We start from the raw sequence: 22163 nt of genomic DNA on the forward strand, positions 1-22163 counted from the left end.
CTGTTGTAATGGTAAAAATGAAAATCTACGCAAAACAAGATACTGTGCTAGCCAGACAATCCTTAGAAGCTAGAGATTAGGAAAAGATCAATTATTTGCATACCCAGCCTTTCTTGTCTCTTGTCATAGGGTATTACAAATATGAGAGAAGAATGTTTCCTGATGTAGGAGCAGGACACTATTATAGCATGATGCCTTCTGTACCTTCCACAAGCTCAGATCAGACTTCTGGGCTGCTTTTAAACAATATTTATCAACAAACAATAAGGTTGCAGAGCTCTATTCTCTGAGCTGTACAATCCCAAACAATATTTATCAAGATTTGGAGATGCCGGTGTTGGACTGGGGTGTACAAAGTTAAAAATCACACAACACCAGGTTATAGTCCAACAGGTTTAATTGGAAGCACACTAGCTTTCGGAGCGATGCTCCTTCATCAGGTAGGTGTTAAAGTCTTTTCTGAAGTGGTGAGGTGCTTCCATTGTCCTGTGGTGCCTGTCTGTCTGTCCTGCTCTTTGTGTGGCTTTTGTGTTGCTGGGTTGTGAAACTACCCTTAGAGCTTTGAGCATGTCCATGGGAGCTTGAAAGCGTATTCCATTGTCTGCGTGCCGTCTGACCCAGTTCGTGAGCTGCTCGGGAATTCTGGGTGCCCTGGTACAATTTGGCCAATTTGCTTTTGTGGGCCTATTGTGGGATAGCAAATCTTTCCCCACATATACCCACCCAGACGCCTTTTAAATATCGCAATTGTGCTAGCCTCCACCACTTCCTCTAGCTGCCCATTCCACACACGCACCACCCTCTGCATGAAAAAGATGCCCCCTACGTCTCTTTTATATCTTTCCCCTTTCATGCTAAACCTATGCCCTTTGATTCTGGACTCTCCCACACCAGAGAAAAGGCCTTATCTATTTACCCTATCCATGCCCCTCACGATTTTATAAACCTCTATAAGGTCACCCCCCCCAGCCTCCGACGCTCCAGGGCAAACAGTTCCAGCCTATTCAATCTATACCTCAAATCCTCCAACCCTGGCAACATCCTTGTAAATCTTTTTCTGAACTCTATTATGTTTCACAACATCTTTCCGATAGGAAGGAAACCAGAATTGCACACAATATTCCAAACGTGACCTAACCAATGACCTGTACAGCCGCAACATGACCTCCCAACTCCAATACTCAATGCTCTGACTAAGAAAGGAAAGCATACCAAAAGCCTTCTTCGCTATTCTATCTACCTGCGATTCTACTTTCAAGGAGCTATGAACCTGCACTCTAAGGTCTCTTTGTTCAGCAACACTCCCCAGGACCTTACCATTAAGTGTATAAGTCCTGCTAAGGTTTGCTTTCCCAAAACGCAGCACCTTGCATTTATCTAAATTAAACTCCATCTGCCATTCCTCAGCCCATTGACTCATCTTATCAAAACCAATGGTAATCTGAGGTAACCTTCTTCGCTATCCACTACACCTCCAATTTTGGTGTCAACTGCAAACCTACTAGCTATACCTCTTAAGCTCACATCCAAATCGTCTATATAATGATGAAAAGTAGTGGACCCAGCACTGATCCTTGTGACACTCCACTGATCACAGGCCTCTAGTCTGAAAAATAGCCCTCCATCACCACCCTCTGTCTTCTATCTTTGAGCCAGTTCTATACCCAAATGGCTAGTTCTCCCCGTATTAAACATGATCTATGGATTGTCTGAGCTGAGATGTCAACTTTCTTTTATACTGATAAAACCTTAGGTTGTCTCGGGACTGTGACTTGAAAGAAGTTCTGGGATTTGCATATTAATCAATCAAAACCTGCATCCCCATTCCAAGTAAATAAAGACTTAACAGCAATCAAGGTTGTTCAATACATCACATCAGTTGTATGACACTTTGATCTTTTACGATAAATTCTGTGTCTTATGATCCTGCCTCACTAGCTGCCTGATGAAGAAGCAGCGCTCCAAAAGCTTGTACTTTCAAATAAAGCTGTTGGACTATAACCTGGTGTTGTGTGATTTTTAACTTTGTACACCCCAGTCCAACACCGGCACAACAACCACATCATGTTTAATGGATGATCAAGTGAAACCAAATCTGTGATTTGTAAGTTGGACATGGCTCACCTCGCTCTATCTTCATAAAGTTGGGGATGTACACATGGAAAAGGCATGAATATCTGATCATGATCAGACTAGAATATTATTACATTAAAAGCAAAATACTGCAGATGCTGGAAATCTGAGATAATTACAGAAAATGATGAAAAAACTCAGCAGGTCTGGCTGCATCTGCAGAGAGAGAAATAGGGTTAATGTTTTCTTGCATGATGTTTCAGAACTGAACGTTATGAATTTGGAGTATTTCAGAATGGTTAACACTGTATATTTGCAAGTTCTGTAATTTTGGAGGGATGAGGTTTGGCCAGGTGCTAGTGTAAACAGAAACATTTATCTTCTATAGACAACAACACAGGGACATGATCGAGCCTTCATCCAGCACCTCCTCCTCCCATGTCATCTGACATCATTGATCATGCAGTCCAACTATTAACAGACAGTTTTAAACCCAATATCTCAAGGCACAACATCCTTCTCCATAGTCTAACTGTCTCAGACTATGTTTGGCATGTCCTATTTCTCATCTACATGATGCCCCTTGGTGAAATCATCTCTCAGCAGAGCATTGGTTCATTACAGGTATGTTGACAATAGCCAGCTCCGTGCATTACTACTTCTCTTGACTTCTCCATCATTTATAAATTATCAGACTGTTAATCTGACATCCAGGAACAGATGAGCTGAAATGTCCTTCAATGAGTAATCAGTGAAATTGACACCATTGACTGTGGTCCCAACTGCACACTCCCTAGTTACCAACTTTATACCTCTCTCTAGCAACTGGCTCCAGTTCAAACACCTTCTCATTGTTGTTTTCAAATTCACCAGTGGTTATGCCCCTCCACAGTTCTCACATCACCTCCAGCTCTAAAACCTTTCAGGATATCTGAGTTCAATTAATTCTGGTCACACCCGATTTCAACAGCTCCAACAATAATATCCCCAACTAATATCATATTGGTAATCTGGGACATAATACTTCAGAAATCACAGCTGAAAGGTATTACTGTCTTTGAACTGTGGTTGGCTGAAGTTTATTTGACACTTATCGAGTGTGGTATTACAGAACTCCTCTTGTGAATCACTGCAATTCACACCAGGATATTCCACAGTCGCTGAATTTATCCTCCCCCATCCATCTTTGGGCTTGTATGACTGTTTAAAAAAAAACACCTGTTGTACTTGACATCAAGCATATCCATAAGTAATTAAGGATTATGACCTGATGTCGTGATGCAGTATAGCAATAAATATATCCTATATTGAGTGATATATGGTTCTGAAGTACACTATTTTCCAATGTTTATATCGGTAGCATTTTGCTAATGATTTTACGTCTAGACTTGTTAGTTGAAAAGATAGTTGCTACTACAATCAACAACATAGTCTTCTATCTACATTGATGATTACCTATTCAATAACGGTTCTGAGGACAAATGTTAGAGCATGTGGATGTAACTGTTGGGAGGTGACATAATCCAAAAGATTGCAAATCATGTCGATTGATTTCTTGACATTATACAATATGTCAGTACATTATTAGGAGAATTTTCCAGCACATCACTGGGAGCAACACCCCGAACTCTATCACTAACAACACTGAAATGATTGAATTAACTTTTTTGTCACATGCATTCGAATGAGCACAATGACATGTTTGCAATGTCGCCTTTTATGGCTCCATCATAGGTACAAGATACCTAGGTACAGATATTTAAACAATTAGTATAAAACAGAAAAAGAATAAATAAATAGTGCAGCATAAGAATAAAAAGGAAAATTAAAAAAGCATCAATTTACAGTCGTTGCACCCCAGTCCGAGCCAGCACGAAGCATCCAGACCGCACCGGGCCAAGTGTCCAGATGTGTGAGTCTGTCTTACCAAATGGATTGTGCTGCTTCAAGATGGCAGCTCCCATCACTTTCTCAAGGGCAACTATGATTGGGCAATAAATGCTGACTCAGCCAGGAAAGCACACATCTCCTGAATGGACAAAGGCAATGTGAAAGCACTGATAATTCTACTACAATTAATATCCACGTAATAATCCCAGTCAATTGGCAGCAAATGACTAGAAATACCTTAAAGGAACCTTTTCAGATAAATAAAATTCTGATTCAAGTAGAAATGATCCACATAATTAGATTAAACAATTTTAGATGCATTTTATGTTCAAGATAATAATGCATTGACTTTAATTTGCAATTGTCAGAGGACACTGTGGATGTGATATTTCTCTCATAGTCAAACTAAAAGCAAAACAAATCACCCACAGCTGTGAAATTATTTTTGGATATATTTGTGTGGCTTCATTTCTGTTATTATATATTTAATTGTATTTGATGTTTGTGTCTGGTATGGTGTACATTTCCTGAATGTCTCTGTGGAATTCGCAAGGTAATGCAGTCGAGGCATTTGAATCTGCCCTGGAAAGCACTGGCCAATGTTCAAAGTTAAAAATCACACAACACCAGGTTATAGTCCAACAGGTTTATTTGGAAACACTAGCTTTAGGAGAGCTGCTCCTTCATCAGGTGGTGATATGATTTTTAACTTTGTACGGCCCAGTCCAACACCAGTGTCTCCAAATCATGACTGGTCAATGTTGCTTGTAATATAGTGTAATAGGAGAGGAAATAAATGGGCTAGGTACATTTTAAAGGATGGGGATAGTTAAACACAATATCACAAAGAGGAGGATCTGGAGAACAGTTGTGTCTAAACTCATTTAAAGACATTTCCAGCACCCCGGGAGCAAGGGATTAATAAATTGCAAACCAACATGAAGAGAAGTGGATCATTAGATGCAGTAAAGACTCCACAGGCATATTACTGTGCAGCTCAGCACCAGCTTTGCCCATAATGACTGCTGACTTCGAGGTGACTTCATACATGATGTTTGCAACATAGGTTTTACTCCTTGTTACTTTGCAGCATTATTTTATGGATTAACACTGCAAAGTTCCAGTGAGAAATATAAACAGATTTCAAACTACAGCAGACTCTTACTGTCCCTATGTGTCCCTGCATTATACTTCATTGTGAACAGAAACTGCTTCAGCAGCAAGCAGTATGGGTCACCATCTATGCCTCTATTGATTGAGATGCTGAGAATTTAGGGGTGGTGGTGGTAGTAAGGGTTCCTTGTTCTGTAAATGGGGTTTGCAGTATGATGGCAGGTGAGGGGTTATAAGGAATATTGTCTGGTGATGTTCCTGACAAACCTTCATTTGTGTTGGACCAATCAAAACATGATCTGCAGTTTCATTAGAGCTTCTAAATAACCTTTGAGTCAAACGTCTAGCGAGGTCTTAAAATTCCTTTGCAATATCACCCAGGATGGGCTGGTGCTGTCCCCATCAGGAAGAGAATTTTCACCAGTATCTGCTGATGTGAAACATGCTATCTCTCCATGCAGTTGGTGGGATGACGGTGAGTGACAGCAGGTGGGACAGAGATCCTTGCTATTTCTCAAACCCTTCCACCAAACATCAAAACTTAAAGATTCTAGAGGCATTCCCCTCTGATATCAATGAAGGGACCTCAGTAGGGAAAAATAAATAAGTATTTATAACAACCCACTGAGAAAATAGAAAATAAATGACAGGTGCTGTATAAGGTAATGTTTCAGAAGGAGTTAATGTCCATGTTACATTGGGCTCCTCCCAATCTGATTAAGTCACACAGTTTTTAGGTGGAGACAATTACATTCTGCACAATGAGAAACAGTACATCTTTACATTGACTCAGCTTCCTTCAGAATTATTTGCAGTAAGTTAATGTAAACTGTAAGTATTACTATCATGCAATTAATTACCTCATTGTGTTATTCAAGTGCCTCCAGTTCTGATTTCCCAGAAGTGTATCCTCTACCACCACTCAACACAGAAGAGTGAGGATTGGGGGCAGCAAACTATTCACTCAGAGTACCACACATTGGCAATGGTGATGTCTGAGAATAGGACAAGGCCTTTAAAAAGGCCAAATCCAGACATCATTAAAATCTGAAGGCTTTTTAGAGGGCAATCTTTTTTCCAGTCAGCGTAAGACCTCTTACTTACTGCTTTCTACCCACAGCCTCAGGCATCATAGCCTTAGCCTGAATGAGAACCCTTGCACTAAGACCTCCCAGCCACCAAATGTCTTAGTATATGATGGGGACTTAACATCCAGCCAGTATTTGGCGTTCTGCCCTTCTGTGTGCCATTTTATATTTGGTAATGATTTACCTATTTCAACTGAACACTTTAGTCTCTCACCCAGTTCCCTAGTGCATTGTACAGTGAGTCCCAAAACTAGTGACTGTTGCAAGAAATTGTTCCTGTTACATTTCCCAAACATCTAATTTGGGATGTCAAGATGAGCAATATTGATTTCTCCTGTCTGTGTTTAGCACTGATACATATTAGCATGAAGATGTTTTGTTCCGTTGTTGTGTCAGGAGAAGATCAAATAACTTTAAAAATTAACTCCGTAGAACCATGTATTTCAAATATCAAGTTAATTACAGGGATCAACAGCTATCTCTGAAGAACCAAACTACTAATGCCTCAGTTATTAGGCAGATCGACAGAAGATAGCAGAACAGAGCATAGCAGAGACTTATAATTTTTGCTTTATCTGTAAACTCTAAAATTGCATTTGTGTCTGGAGTCTGACTATAAGGTGCAGGATGAGGTAAGCAATCACACTGTCATGTCCATCTAATGTACATTAAAATAAATGAAGACGCATAAAAATGTTGATCTTGTCAGTTTTCCCAGTAAGGCTCATTTCCGATGAAGGAAGTTAACTTTGTCCTTGAGGGCATTCACTGTCGAACTTACATCCTCCATACAGTCAGACGCAAAATGTTCTTCACAGATCAATTTAGCAAGCTGCACAGCAAGATATCAGCAAAAATAGAATGATTCAAATGCATCAGTTCCTTTTCACACAGAAAGCAGCAATTAGTGCACAATGTATGCACTAAATCTGCTTCACTTTAATTACTAAGTTGTAGATATGTGACAATATTCAAACAGTCATTTGCTGGAAGTAGCAACACCATAAAATAAAACCGTATATTTAATTAAAAAGCCAAAAGAAATTAACTTATTCACACCTTAAATGTCTACTTCTGGCCACTATGATGACAGACAACTTGGATCCTTAGAGTATTTTTTCTTATTCATTCAAAGGCTGGCAGTATCACTAAGTAGACCAGCATTTATTGCCCATCCCAGAGGGTAGTTAAGAGTCAACCATGTTGCTGTGGGTCTGGAGTCACATGTAGGCCAGACCAGGTAAGGAGGGAAGTTTCCTTTCCTTCATTAATGAATCAGATGGGCTTTTCCCCCAACAATGGATTCATGACTATCATTCAATACTTAATTACAGAGTTTTATTGAATTCAGATTCCACCACACGTCATAGTGGGATTTGAGCCCAGGTCCCCAGACCATTACTCCAGGTTCTATCAGTTAACAGCCCAGTGACAATACCACTAGGCTATTGCCTCCCCTTGGGTTTAGATACTTTATGAAAATAATTCTTACATCTACAATGCCTTGAGACTGCAAACTCAGCACCAAAGCAAAACGATATCCTCACACTTCGTGTCTTTCACAACCACCAGATATTTCAAAGTACTTCGCAGTCATTTAAAGATTTTTTGTGGTGGGTAATGTAGGAAATGTGACAGCCAATTTACACTCAGTGAGTGCCCATAAATGGCAATATGATCATGACAAGGAGATTTATTTTTGTGATATTGGTTGCTGCATGGGTTTTGGTAAACATGCTGCAAACTGTGGGAAATATATCAATGATTTTTCATGAGATATGAGGTGAGTTTTGGTTTTTGTTTTTTGATTTAGCAACTGATGGGTTTCAGCATGCCTGAAGATAACAATTAATTTGTAAGTATTTCTGTAACCTTAGTGATTCCTTTTTAAAACAGCTTTTGAGGCCTGACTTTAGAGTGAATAGGTTTTGTATGTTTTTGTGAAGTGGTTAGGGTGAGGGGGGGGAGGTGGTGTTGGTTTCACCCCTGCTCCCAGCTGGATATCAGTGTCCATCAACTCAGTCCTGTAGAGCAGCACGTGGCTGAGGGGAAGGAGCAGCTGCTGTTGCTGCTGGGTTTGCTCCTGCTGCTGCTGCTGGTGCTATTGGTGTTGGAGTTCCAGCTCCTCCAGTTCCTCATCAGAGGATCAAGGTGGAGACACTTAAATTGCTCACATGCTGCAGGGAAATGCAGAACAAGAGGCTGGAGATTAAAATTGGAACTGTGGTTCTGTTCGCCGAGCTGGAAGTTTTTGCTGCAAACGTTTCGTCTCCTGTCTAGGTGACATCCTCAGTGCTTGGGAGCCTCCTGTGAAGCGCTTCTGTGGTGTTTCCTCCGGCATTTATAGTGGCCTGTCCCTGCCCCTTCCGGTTATCAGTTCCAGCTGTCCGCTGTAGTGACTGCCAGATTACTGCCACCACTAGGACTTATAACAGCACACAAACCAACAGCCACTCTCAGACAACAACTCACCAGAACGAAGGACCCGATACCCAGCATGAGCAAAACTAGTGTAGTGTACAAAATCCCATGCAAGGACTGCACAAAACACTATATAGGACAAACAGGAAGACAGCTAACGATCCGCATCCACGAACATCAACTAGCCACGAAACGACACGAACAGCTATCCCTAGTAGCCACACACGCATACGACAAGCAACATGAATTTGACTGGGACAACACTACCATTATAGGACAAGCGAAACAAAGAACAGCCAGGGAATTCCTAGAAGCATGGCACTCATCCACAAACTCCATCAACAAACACATCGACCTGGACCCAATATACCGGCCACTACAGCGGACAGCTGGAACTGACAACCGGAAGCGGCAGGGACAGGCCACTATAAATGCCGGAGGAAACACCACAGAAGCGCTTCACAGGAGGCTCCCAAGCACTGAGGATGTCACCTAGACAGGGGACGAAACATTTGCAACAAAAACTTCCAGCTCGGCGAACAGAACCACAGCAACGAGCATCCGAAACTTTGAATTAAAATTGGAAATCCCTGTCCCGCTGTGAACAAATCTTTCAGGATCATTATGAACAGCAATGTCTCACAGTTTCACAGTTGTAGCTCTGCTGCATTCAGACTGGCTGGAACGAACAAGTCTATATCTTGTCCCTGGCATGTACTGGTCCAATTTGTCTTAGAATGCTTGCTGAGACATAATCTGTTACAACTCTTTTCTCCCCCCGAAGATGGTTTGCAGGGGCCAGGGCATGCAGGGTATGGAGTAGCATGTCGCCAAGGTGAGGCAGATACTGGGCAGATGTGACCACTGGTCCCTCTGCATTGCAGGTAAAAACCTGGTCATCAGGTGTGTGGTGCTTGTGGTGTTCTTGTGTACAATGCAAGTCTAGCCCATTCCCTGAGCCCGCACTTCACCCATCTACAACTCATCTGGAGGTCAAAGATGGATTGTGACCGTAGGGACACTAGGTACATAGCTCTGGATAAGTGATGGGGAAAGACAGATCCATCATCCTGATGGCCAACTTTGTCTGTGGCTGTATCAAGCTGAGCGTAGACCTTCAGTATGCAAACACCAAGTGTCACTACGTACTGAGGTTCCACCTGTTCCCGGTGTTGTGAAGGATAGGTCTGGTCGTGATGTTGCAGAATGCTCCATGAAATTGGACCATTCCATAAATCTATCCCTCATGGAAAAATACACAAAAGAAAAGCTTTGTGCATAAGTCCGTCAGGCAGCGGTCAGGGCACAGCATCCTCGAGACCCTATGGGAAAAGGATGGGGTGGATCCTGTTGGGTAGTTCAGATTGTCAATGCCTCATCACCAGACCTTTCCAATAAGCACCAAGACATAATTTTACTGACTTTCATACACACCCGGTCTCTGTGTGCTACCATATTCTACCCTCAAAACGGCTTTTGGGGTTGTGGTGGGGAGGGGGTGGAGGGTGGGGGGGAGGTGTGGGGGGCATAGGAAATTGGGGTAAATGGGGTTCTGGATTAGTGGTGCTGGAAAAGGACAGCAGTTCAGGCAGCAGCCGAGGAGCAGTACTGCTCCTCGGATGCTGCCTGAACTGCTGTGCTTTTCCAGCACCACTAATCCAGGATCTGGTTTCCAGCATCTGCAGTCATTGTTTTTACCATAGGAAAATGGGGGACAGACTGTCACATTCATTTCTAGAATGTGCCTTTGCAAAGCAGGTCCGGAGAGAGATGCAATAGTTTTTTGTTAAGGTTCATTCCGAGCAGCTCCGTGAAGCAAGAAATTGTGCTCTTGCGGTCTGTTCCCTGAGATGCACACTGAGACAAGCATTGACTGCGCCTGGATCACCATTTATTCAGTGGAAGATATTCTTTGATCTGCCTGAAACTTGGGTGATCTTCCAATGTACAGAGTCTACCTCAACCGAGTGTGCCGACTGACACATTCCAAAGTCCAGGGAAGCACTAAAGTGAGGGGCAACTGCTGCCATTCGAGGCCCAGCTGGACAGAAACAAGAGCCCCTGAGTGCCTGAAACTACGACAGGTGTCCAGGACCCCAGTGCACGCTCTCACTTACCTTCCAGAACAGCAGACCTCCCTCCCTGACTCCCATGCCCAACCAGAGGCTGGCACTTATCCAGGAAATGTAGGGGATGAGCTGGCCTGCAGGTGAGACTGAAACAACATGGTTTCAAGGCACCTCTCCTCCCACACAGCTTACGCCTGGTAAATGCCCAAGCCATTGAAAACAAGCTTGACAAACTTAAAGCTAGATTCACCCATCAAAGAAAGTCTGCTGTGTGCTCTGTTTGACAGAGACATGGCTCACTCCTGCTACACCTGACTGTGCCTTACAACCTGAGTGTTTTTTAATCCGCCTGATGCACCGCACAGAGTCTTAGGGCAAGGAAAAGGGCAGGGGGGTCTGCCTCCTAATCAACACCTCCTGGTGTTTGGATGTGGTGACCCTGGTGAGTTACTGCTCCCAGGACCTAGAATATCTAATGGTGAAGTGCCATCCCTATTACCTGCCATGGGAGTTTAACTCCACTATCCCGACAGCAGTTTATATCCCGCCCCAAGCAGAAGTTGATGAAGTGTACACGGCTACTGATAACCTTGAGGCAGAATACTCCGAGGCCCAGTTCTGAAGAAAGGTCAGTGGACTGAAACATTAGCTCTGATTTTCCTCCACAGATGCTGCCAGACTTGCTGAGCTTTTCCAGCAATTTCTGCTTTTGTTACCTTGAGTCCTTGTTCATCGTCGCCATTGATTTCAATCAGGCCAACCTCAAGATTGTGCTACCAAGATATCAACGTGTCTCCTGTCCCACTGAAAGCTCAAACACCACTGATCATTGCTACACAACCATCAAAGGTTTCTACCACTCCTTACCCTGCCGTGTTTTGGAAACTCAAACCGTACAACTGTGCACCTTCTCCAGGCTTACAAGTCAAAACTGAAGTGTGAGGATCTGGTACAGAAAGTCATTCAGTGCCAGTCTAGTGTAACAGATAGCTCCTATGTGGCAGCTTCGAATCGATGAAATGGTCCACATTCAAGAATTCAGCAGCCAACCTAAATGAGTATGCCACTACCGTCCCAAACTTTGTCAGACGTGTAGATAATGCATCCCAAAGAAGTTAATCCAAGTGCTCCTCCAATGGAAACCATGCATGAACCAAGAGATCCACTCCCTACTAAAGTCCAGGTCTGAGGTGTTCAAGTCAGGTGACCCATACTTATACAAGAAATCTAGGTACAACCTTCGCAAAGCCATCAGGGATGACAAGAGACAATAGCAGACAAAACTAGAGTCCCAGACTAACTACACAAACACACATCGACTGTGGCAAGGCTTATATGATATAATGGGCTGCAAAGTGAAATCGAGTAGAATCACTAACAATGCATCCCTCCCCGATGAGCTTGATGCATTCTACACTCGTATTGAACAGAAGGCCAGTGAAATGATGTCACCTGCCTCAGGTGCACCTGTACCGATAGTCACCTCCACAGATGTCAGATTGGCCAACTTTCCATTTGCCTTCCCTATTACCTGTTGAGCTTGTTTGTTAGCCTTTTGTGATGCAAGCACAATGATTCCTGAATTCTTTTGCTTTTTGCTGTCATTTTCCATTTAAATAATTTCTAGCTCCTTTATGCTTCCTGCCAAAATGCACAACCTGATATTTTCCCAGAGTCTATTTGATCTGTCAAGTTTTTACCCATTCACTTAACCCTTGTGTCATTCCCAACTGCTTTTGTGTCATCTTCAAACTTGGCAATAGTACTTCACTTATCAAAGTAATTAATATATATGATATGTAATTGTAGTTCCCACACACGTGGACCCTCTGATTTTACCTACTGCTACCCAAGCGTCCAAGGTCCATGCACAGCAGCGAAGTTAATGCATCCCCATGCCGACCAGGGAGTGAGGACCTTCCAAGCAGTAACACTAGCTCACATATTAGAGCGGACATTGTTCAGCAATGATGCTGTGGCATTTCGCTCATTACAGGTTGCCATCTTGAACAGGCTCCCTTTATCCCAGCCATCTGTCTTTAATTAGTTAACCAAACTTCTACCCAGGCTAAGATATTAAAATCAATAACACAGGTTCTTACCATTATTAAATAGCTTTACTTGTGGTATCTTATCAAATGCCTTCTGAAAATCCAAATAGATTACATCTGCTGGTTCCCCTTTATCTGTCATGTTGTTCTGTGTCTTTTAATTAGCAATTACAGATTTTTTTCAAAAAAGCTGTCTTATGAAGTCCAATATGTTACTGGCTTAGTTGATTAGACACAACCCAGATTACGTGCAGACAATCACTCTTAGTGTCTGAGACAATCACCACCTTTATTTCTGGAAAAGACCCGTTCAGCCAAGAAATCTCTCCTGATGGTCTCAGGATATGGATTTTACAATTTGTAGTCTGAAAGATCTCCTTTCAACACAGTGTATATTTTAATCCACATTTCAAGTCCGGTGACTCTCAGCGGCCCTCTTTTGCAGCACTTTAATGTTCACTTTTTTAAGAAAAAATCATCAGTTCCAGAATACACCATGCTGATTGCTGTCCATGTTTTAAAATTTTGAGCAAGTTCACAATTATGGAAGATTCAATCTTTTTTTCATTCGCTGCATTTTTCAAATAAGGCTATGTAAACAAATTTCTCAAATAATTGTAGCTGTAATACAGTATTCTCTGCAGGTTAGTTCTATATGGGAAAACATTTAAAATTAAACCATGACATTGCATATAATATTTGATTCACTTTTACTTTACAACCTGAAATTCTCTCCCTCTCCCTCTCCATTCCCAGTGTGCTAAAATAAAAGCTTAACACACATATTGTATTCTAATTTATTCTGTTCCAGTATCTCAAAACTGGATCTTTCACCTCCTCAATGTACCCACCCTGTAACTACAGTAGTGCCTCGACTTACAAACTTAATCCGTTCTGGGACCCGGTTCGCGAACTGACGCCAAAGACGAACTGAATGAGATCACGCGGGGCCCGAGAGTTTTTGCGTTCAACAAGCGCGTAGCAAAGCAGAACAATGAAACCACGTGGTCGCACACAGGCTTTTTGCGTTCATACCTTCGTTCGTACCTTGAATTTTGTACGTACATTGAAGCAAAATTTTACGTACAATCCTGTTCGTAAACCGATTTGTACGTGAACGGGGTCGTTCATATGTCGAGGCGCTACTGTATTATGAAAATGTGCATATAGATAGTAACTGGGTATGCACATTAAGCTTTCTCATTTGTAGTTATTTTTAAATCAGCGCTTCCATTACCGACTGTGGCATAGTGCCCTATATATTGAGTTGGAAACGTTCTCAACTCTGTTGCTATTTATTTATATCACATTTACCACTTCTGCTCTGCCAAACGTGTTGTTCCTGCCAATGCCAAAAATTGTGTCAATAGCATCAAACATTGCTCTGTTGATAAAATCATGACCTTGACCTTTTTTCTGTTTGGGCTGAGCCAATAATGAAAATCTTGGCCTCGAATAACTCTCCCTATCACATTCTCTGGATCAGTTGCAGATTCACTGCCAAGCATATGGACTATGCTTTCATTGACTGATTATGAATCAAATTATTGTTGCCAATAGTGGCAACCTGCCAACCCCACTACTGTTTAAACATCATTGCTACGACAATAGATGCCCTTATGTCAACTAGATTTTTTAAAACATACATACAATAGCTCTAAGTTCCTATCTAATGAATCCTGCTACCCAATCATATGCTTGCAAACTACACAATCCTTTTTACTATGACAAGCATAATAGTCTGCAAATAACTCACAACTCTTTTAAAAGGCTTGATGATCAGCCAACAATGTATGTTGTTATGATTGTAATAAGGTCAGCTAGCTGGAAAATGAGTTGCCTGAGTGGGGCTATTAATCGGGTCCAATCAGGAAGCCCTGACTGACATATATAAAAGGTAAGTATCAGAGATACTGACAATCTTTCTTTCATTCATTCATGGGATGTGAGCATTATTGACCAGCATTTATTGCCTAGCCTAAATTGCCCAGAGTGCATTTAAGAATCAACCACAAGGCTATAAGTCTGGAATCACATATATGCCAGCAGTTTCCTTCCCAAAATGACATTAGTGAACAAGAAGGGTTTTTTTCCCTGACAATTCATAGTTATAATTAGACGCTTAATTCCAGATTTTTATTGAATTAAAATTGAACCATGGTAGGATTTGAACAATATCTTCAGAATATTACCAGAATCTCTGGTTTAACAGCCTAGTAATGATCCCACTAGGCCATCACCTCCACTGTACTAATGTCAATGACTGTTCATGTTAAATAAATGGTGCTTTGGTAATGGATACAGGCCTCTGTGGAGTTATTTCATGTGTAATTCAAATAGACATTCACAGGATAACTTGTTTCACCCATAACGCACTTCAATTGGTGCCATGAAGAATTTGGTGCCTAAGAATTAATGGCTTCACATTTATCATCTAGTACAGAGGGTTGAAACTGCGTTGAACTAGTTGGCAATTGTTGACCTTTTAGATTAGATTCCCTACAGCCTTTGGCCCAACAAGTCCACACCGACCCTCCAAAGAGTAACCCACCCAGACCCATTTCCCTCTGACTAATGCACCTAACACTATGGACAACTTAGCATGGTCAATTCACCTGACCTGCACATCTTTGGACTTTAATTTAAAGTTGTCTAATTGGGAACTAAGGGATTTTCTGACAACAATACTAGATTATTTACTTGTTATAGCTAATGTAACATGTGTGTCTCTCCTTACCCTTTTCCTACTCACACATTCCAATTACAAATATGATGTAATCCTCAATTTGACAACTTTTTATTTACCAACTTTAGAACTGAAAATCCTAAGTCAATTTCAGTGGGTATCTTACCTACTTACCTGCACAGAAGTTAATTTTTCATTGTTGTTATTGAAGCAATTTTACTAGCTATAGCAAAAATTAAGGAAGATTTATTTTTATTAAACATACTGCAGTTTTATCTGCTTTATAATGTTAGTGGCTCCAGTTGAAAGTAACCATCTAACAAAGAATAGAAATTGTTCATGCGATTAGAGTAAATTAGAATTGAGATGCAAATGCAATGAAACATTTTCCTATAGCATAAACTTAAGAATATCCTACCTTGTCTTCATTAAAATAACATTCTCTTCATCAGTAGGCTATTTGTAGTTCACATGCTGGCCAGCTGAATAAAAAAAAAGATAAACAGAGGTGATAAAACAGAAACATCAGTCTCACTGTTGATAATAAAAGCTATTTTCATAGACCTGGATAAGTAATGTCTTATTTTCATATCACCCGTTTAATATGCCATAGCTGGAGCTACACAAAGGAAAGATTCAGTCACCAATTATCAGTAGAAGATGAAATATGGAAGACTTAGATTTTAAGAAAGTTTGAGAAAGTGGGTAGAGATGCGAACAACATAGAATGATCACAATCACCTGATGAAGGAGCGTCGCTCCGAAAGCTAGTGTGCTTCCAATTAAACCTGTTGGACTATAACCTGGTGTTGTGTGATTTTTAACTTTGTACACCCCAGTCCAACTCCGGCATCTCCGAATCATAACATAGAATGAGTACTCTAAAGAATAATTTCAAGATTCTGTCAACCTCGAGGAGTGGAGAATGCAACCCACAAGAAGCCACAGCTGTAACCAGAACACAAATTATAGTTGGTAGAGTTTTCAGGTAATTTTAAAGGAAGGTGTTGGATTATGAGGACACAATAATGTGTAAAGAATAGGGTATGGCAAGACCAAGTACAGCCAAACATGGGACAGAAGGTTATTAAGATAGTTTTACTGAAGTTGTTGTTGATAGAAGGAGGAGCGAAGGAGGCCTATAAGGAAGGTCTAAAGATAGTGAAAGCGTGGATTATGTTTCAAGTTTGATGAGATTGAGATAAGGGTGTATTTATGTGATGAAAAGTTTATTTATGCCATTTTATTGAGATAGAATGTGAATTTAAAAAGGGAAGACGGCAGAACACAAAGTGGAAATTATAACCAGGAGAAGTGTATAACCAGTGAATTCTCATTACTCATTTTACATTGCCACCCAAGTCAAAATTAACACCCATTCTTCCTTTGACTTTTTCACTCAGTTCCAGCCATTTGTATGTAGATCTGCTCATACCGAAACATCTAGGATCTTGTATATAATTAAGTCAAATCCAGAAAGATTGAATAATAATATATTTCAATACTAGACTTGATCATTGAATTCATATATAAAAGAAATCCCATCTGTCAACTAATTGATGAGTTTTAACCGTAGCTCAATTCACAGATTTTAGAGCACCAACATCTTAACTTGATTGAATTAGTTTTACAAACTGATATAGCTCCATGCCACATAAATAATTTTATTTATGTGGCATGGAGCTATATCAGTTTGTAAAACTGATGACGAGCTTGACATAGACAAGTTGTGAGCGTGGTGCTGGAAAAGCGCAGCAGGTCAGGCAGCATCTGAGGAGCAGGAGAATCAACATTTCAGGCATAAGCCCTTCATCAGGAAAGGTCTCACTTTCTCCCATAGACAGGATGTCTTTGTAAGCTCTTATTTAAGTTTCATCAGTTCATCGTAATAATTTAGATACCTTAAGTGTTCCTACCAATTGATTTTAAAGTTTGCTTATACAATTATCATAAATGTTAACAAAGGAATGTTAGTTCATGATTTCATGGTGTGACTTTTTATTTAACGATTTTGGATTTTTTGTCATTAAGTTGTCTGCCTATTGGCTTAGAAAGTTTGCTCACAGGCAATTTATCATGTAAGTATGAGTGCAATTTGTACTACCTCATGCAAGATAATTGACATGAGACCATTGGCCAACTAGTCGCTATCGAAATATGAATGGTGCATAATGGTTTTTGAATTGGTTCCCTTACAAAATTTATTTGTACTACAATAATAGTGTTTTAAAAATACAATTCTGCAGCACTTCACAAAAATACTCCTTAAATGTTATTGAATATTATCATTTTTATTAGCTAATTCCTGAGTAATTTTCAACAATACAAATCTTTAATTAACAACTCAGAAATGGCAGAAAGATCCAATTGTAGAACAGGTTGCTCCCCAGTCACTGTATCTCCTGTATTCACCAGGCCTCATGAAGTACTGTCGCCCTCTGTAGTTGGGATGTTCATAGAAGATCCAGGAACCGTCCATCACATGGCAGGAGTGGATGTCACGGTAATGGAAACGATCGTAGACAGATGGACAGTCATCCATGAATTCCATCATCTGCCCTCCAAAGTCAGGCCTCTCGTAAATCCTCATTCTGTAAAACCCATCGCTAGACTAAAAGACATTTTTCAAAATTGTAAATTTCTTGTAAAAAATTCCATTTCATATCTTAACAGAAATTTAGAGATTTTCCTTCAAAATCTGCTGAATGTCAAAGTCTTTCCCAAGGATAACGGACAATAAATATCAGCAATGACAAAGCATAATATTGATCCTTGACATTGCTATAAATAGGTTAAAAATCTATGTAGGAGAGAAATAAATTGATTATTCCTGTAATTGTTTATAGGTTATATTTATGGGCAATGCCACATTTAGGTGGAGCATATTATCATGAGGTTTTCTGACAATTAAACAATTGTCAACTTATTAAAGTGAGCAACTCTCCTTAGGAATTCATATTTGAACAAACAATTATCTTACTTTCTATACTACTTATTGAAAATACACTAGGTGTGTGACTTTGGCGTACCCTCATCTGCTGCTAATAATAGTCACGACATGCTTTCGTTTAAGAATTTGGATTATCACAAGTACAGAAAAGCCAAAATATGTCACATTAGCTCTTGCTTCTGAATCAGGTAAATTTGTAATGTCTCATTGAACAAAAAAAGGCTAAAAAGAACTGCAGATGCTGGAAATCAGGAACAAAAACAACAGAAATGAGGAAGGGTCACTGGACCCAAAACATTAACTCTGATTTCTCTCCATGGATGCTGCAAGATCAGCTGAGTTTTTCCAGCAATTTCTGTTTTTGTTTTTGTAAAAGTTCTGTCCAGTTAAACTGTCTTAGACAAAGTGAAGTATAAAATTATAACTCAGACCATAAAAACATCAATTGCTTATAATGCACTGGACTAATAGCATGGGTGGAACTGCATATGCACGGCTGGATCATGGTGGCCATATTTGCAATGGAAAAATATTCAGCATTATCAATAAACTTTTGTTATATTTACAGATAATTCTGTAAAGCAACTTAGCATATTTCTAAGCGAAGAAAATCATGAGTTAACATCTCCAATCTGTTTGTATTACATATCTTTTGAATTCTGCTGTTTCTGACTTCTGTTTCTAACAGAGATAGATAGACACAGGCCCAATCAGTGCTTCACTTTGACTTCTCTGTACTTACTTTGAGAACAATAATCAATGTTGCGAGCAGATCCTTACACTGTCACCTACAATGTTTGTTATTGTGATATTCTCATAGCATACTTCATATTTATTTATAAGTTTCTATGCAATGAAATTTTAGTTAGATGGTTTTGCTTCTGCACCAGCTTAATTGATTAATTCAATATAATTAGTTTATGAGCAAAACAATTGTTCATAGCAATATTGTATTAATTCTGAAAGCTATAAGTAATAAAGTATCAATTCCAATTTATTAACTGATGTTGCATCTGAATGGAATGATAAATTTTTAATAATTTGATACTGTAAAAATTAAATTCTGTGTGTTTCCAAGTATGATTCAGGACAATTATTATCAAAAGACACATTGTTTACAGAAAGTAGAGAATAAGGTGCAGCAAGCTTGAAACTTACATATGGATAGGTACAACACGACCAGATATTGTCATTGAGTCCCATCCAGCGCTGGTAGTTAGGATACTCTCCCCTGGTCAGAACATGGTATCCCATGTAATTGGGTTTCTCATACAGCACCTACCAGTCACTCTCAATACGGATGGAGTTACAGCTGCTGAAGTAAAGGGACAGGTCGCTGCAGTCACTGCAGCACTCATAGTGCCACCCCTGGAAGTTCCTGTCTTCGATCTGTATTGTCATAGAAGAATACAAAAGAGGCCCTATCAAGTTGTTGAGTAAAGCTATCAGTTCAATACTCATATGGGCATCGAAATTAAAACAAAGGAGGGCAGTGACTGGCTTTAAGCAAGTACAGAGGCAGGAAAGGAAAGGAAAGCCCAAATTCGAAGTTCTGTCAAAGGTCAAGGCAACAAATCAAAAGGTGAATCTAGACAGACTTCCTCCTGGAAAGTGACAACGTGCTCATGTTACTGTTGACCAGTCATTCAGTTGCATTTATCACAGTAATATACTAAGCCGTTCATTCAAACGATCCCATTCTCCTAACTAGACAAGACTGCATTTTAATGACTATAGAATCATAGAATCCCTACAGTGTGGAAACAGGCCATTCAGCCCAAGAGGTCCACACTCACCTTCCAAAGAGTAACCCACCCGATTTCTCTACATTTACCCCTGACCTACACATCTGTGAACACTATGGGCAATTTAGTACAGTCAATTCACCTAACCTGTGCATCTTTGAATTGTGGGAGGAAATTGGAGCACCCGGAGGAAATCCATGCAGACATGGGGAGAATGTGCAAACTCCACACAGGCAGTCACTCAAGGCTGGCATTAAACCCAGATCCCTGGCACTGTGAGGCAGCAGTGCTCACCAGCTAGCCACCGTGCCATCCAAACAAAATAAACCAAACATGTTGAGTAAATAATAATAGTGAATATGCATAATTGTAAATCAACATTTTATGAAGTATTTTTGACCTTTCCTATGCTGAATTCCCTGTTGAAATTCTCAGTCAATTGTAGAGCCAGAGAGTTGCCTGTTTTTATACTTGCCATGGTCCATTCAGTCTACAAAGAGCATTAATGCTTGAATTAACTTTAAGCCAAGTCAGCAAAAATGCTCCTGTGTGGCACGTTCTATTTACAAATAAAAAACCTGATTCAAGTGGACAGTTTGTTTTGTTCTCATTGCTACCAGCTCTAATTTTTCTGAATAAGAGTCTTCACAAAGAGGGGCATTAATGAAAGTCTGGTAATCCCCATATAAAGGCAAGCAAAGTAGGGCCACACATTAGCTAATGTTACAAAGATGGGGAATGTGTAGAAAAGGTTACTGTGCAGAAAACACATGCAGCAATTGGTTTTACACATTGGGGGTTTATCTCGGATGTAAACTCATGAAAACATTAAAACTGATTGTCCAGATCCTTAAGATCTGGGAACCAGCAGCCTGGACACACCCTGGAACTAAACAGCAGCACCAATGCCAAAGAAAGTAAAACCAAATAAAAAAAATCAATGCAGGTCATTCCAAAAAATGATTAATTTCAAATCATTTAAATTCTGTGTCTCTCTTCTTCCTGGCAAGAAGACAGAGGGTAGTAGTTGATGGCAAAGTTTCTTCATGGAGTGCCGTCACTAGCGGTGTTCTGCAAGGATCTGTTTTGGGACCATTGCTGTTTGTCATTTTTATAAATGACCTGGAAGAGGGGTTAGAAGGTTGGGTGAGCAAGTTTGCGGATGATACGAAAGTCGGAGGAGTTGTTGACAGTGAGGAAGGATGTGGCAGGTTACAGCAGGATATAGAGAAGCTGCAGAGCTGAGCAGAAAGGTGGCAAATGGAATTTAATGTAGCTAAGTGTGAGGTGATTCACTTTGGGAAGAATAACAAAAAGATGGGGTACTGGGCTAATGGTCGGATACTTGGTAGTGTGGATGAGCAGAGGGATCTTGGTGTCCATGTACACAGATCTCTGAAAGTTGCCACCCAGGTAAATAGTGCGGTGAGGAAGGCATATGGCGTACTGGCTTTTATTGGTAGAGGAATTGAGTTCCGGAGTCCTGAGGTCATGATGCAGTTGTATAAGACTCTGGTGCGGCCGCATCTGGAATATTGTGTGCAGTTTTGGTCGCCATACTATAGGAAGGATGTGGAGGCACTGGAACGGGTGCAGAGGAGGTTTACCAGGATGTTGCCTGGTATGGAAGGAAGATCGTATGAGGAAAGACTGAGACACTTGGGGCTGTTTTCATTAGAGAAAAGAAGGTTTAGGGATGACTTGATTGAGGTGTACAAGATGATTAGGGGGTTAGATAGGGTTGACAGTGTGAACCTTTTCCCGCGTATGGAGTCGGGTATTACAAGGGGGCATAACTTTAAATTAAGGGGGGGTAGATATAGGACTGAAGTTAGGGGTAGGTTCTTCACTCAGCGAGTCGTAAGTTCATGGAATGCCCTGCCAGTAGCAGTGGTGGACTCTCCCTCTTTATGGGCATTTAAGCGGGCATTAGATAGGTATATGGAGGATAGTGGGTTAGTATAGGTTAGGTGGGCTTGGATCGGCGCAACATCGAGGGCCAAAGGGCCTGTACTGCGCTGTATTCTTCTATGTTCTATGTTCTATGTTCTATGTCTCCCTCAAGACTGTTTTCAAT

At 40.6% G+C, this 22163-nt stretch overlaps 1 pseudogene across 1 annotated transcript; it reads right to left on the reverse strand.

Annotated features, from left to right (window-relative positions):
- Nucleotides 1-17667: 17667 nt before the first annotated feature.
- Nucleotides 17668-20459, reverse strand: LOC122551898 (gamma-crystallin S-1-like; annotated as a pseudogene). Its single transcript, XR_015757518.1, has 2 exons — nt 19500-20459; nt 17668-18002 (listed from the first exon to the last, which is right to left on the reverse strand). The product of XR_015757518.1 is annotated as a gamma-crystallin S-1-like (transcript).
- Between the last annotated feature and the right edge of the window lie 1704 nt (nt 20460-22163).

The sequence above is a fragment of the Chiloscyllium plagiosum genome, unplaced genomic scaffold (genome assembly GCF_037043375.1).
Source record: "Chiloscyllium plagiosum isolate Xiang-an unplaced genomic scaffold, Cpla_swu_hap1 HiC_scaffold_7, whole genome shotgun sequence".
NCBI classification, from domain to species: domain Eukaryota; kingdom Metazoa; phylum Chordata; class Chondrichthyes; order Orectolobiformes; family Hemiscylliidae; genus Chiloscyllium; species Chiloscyllium plagiosum.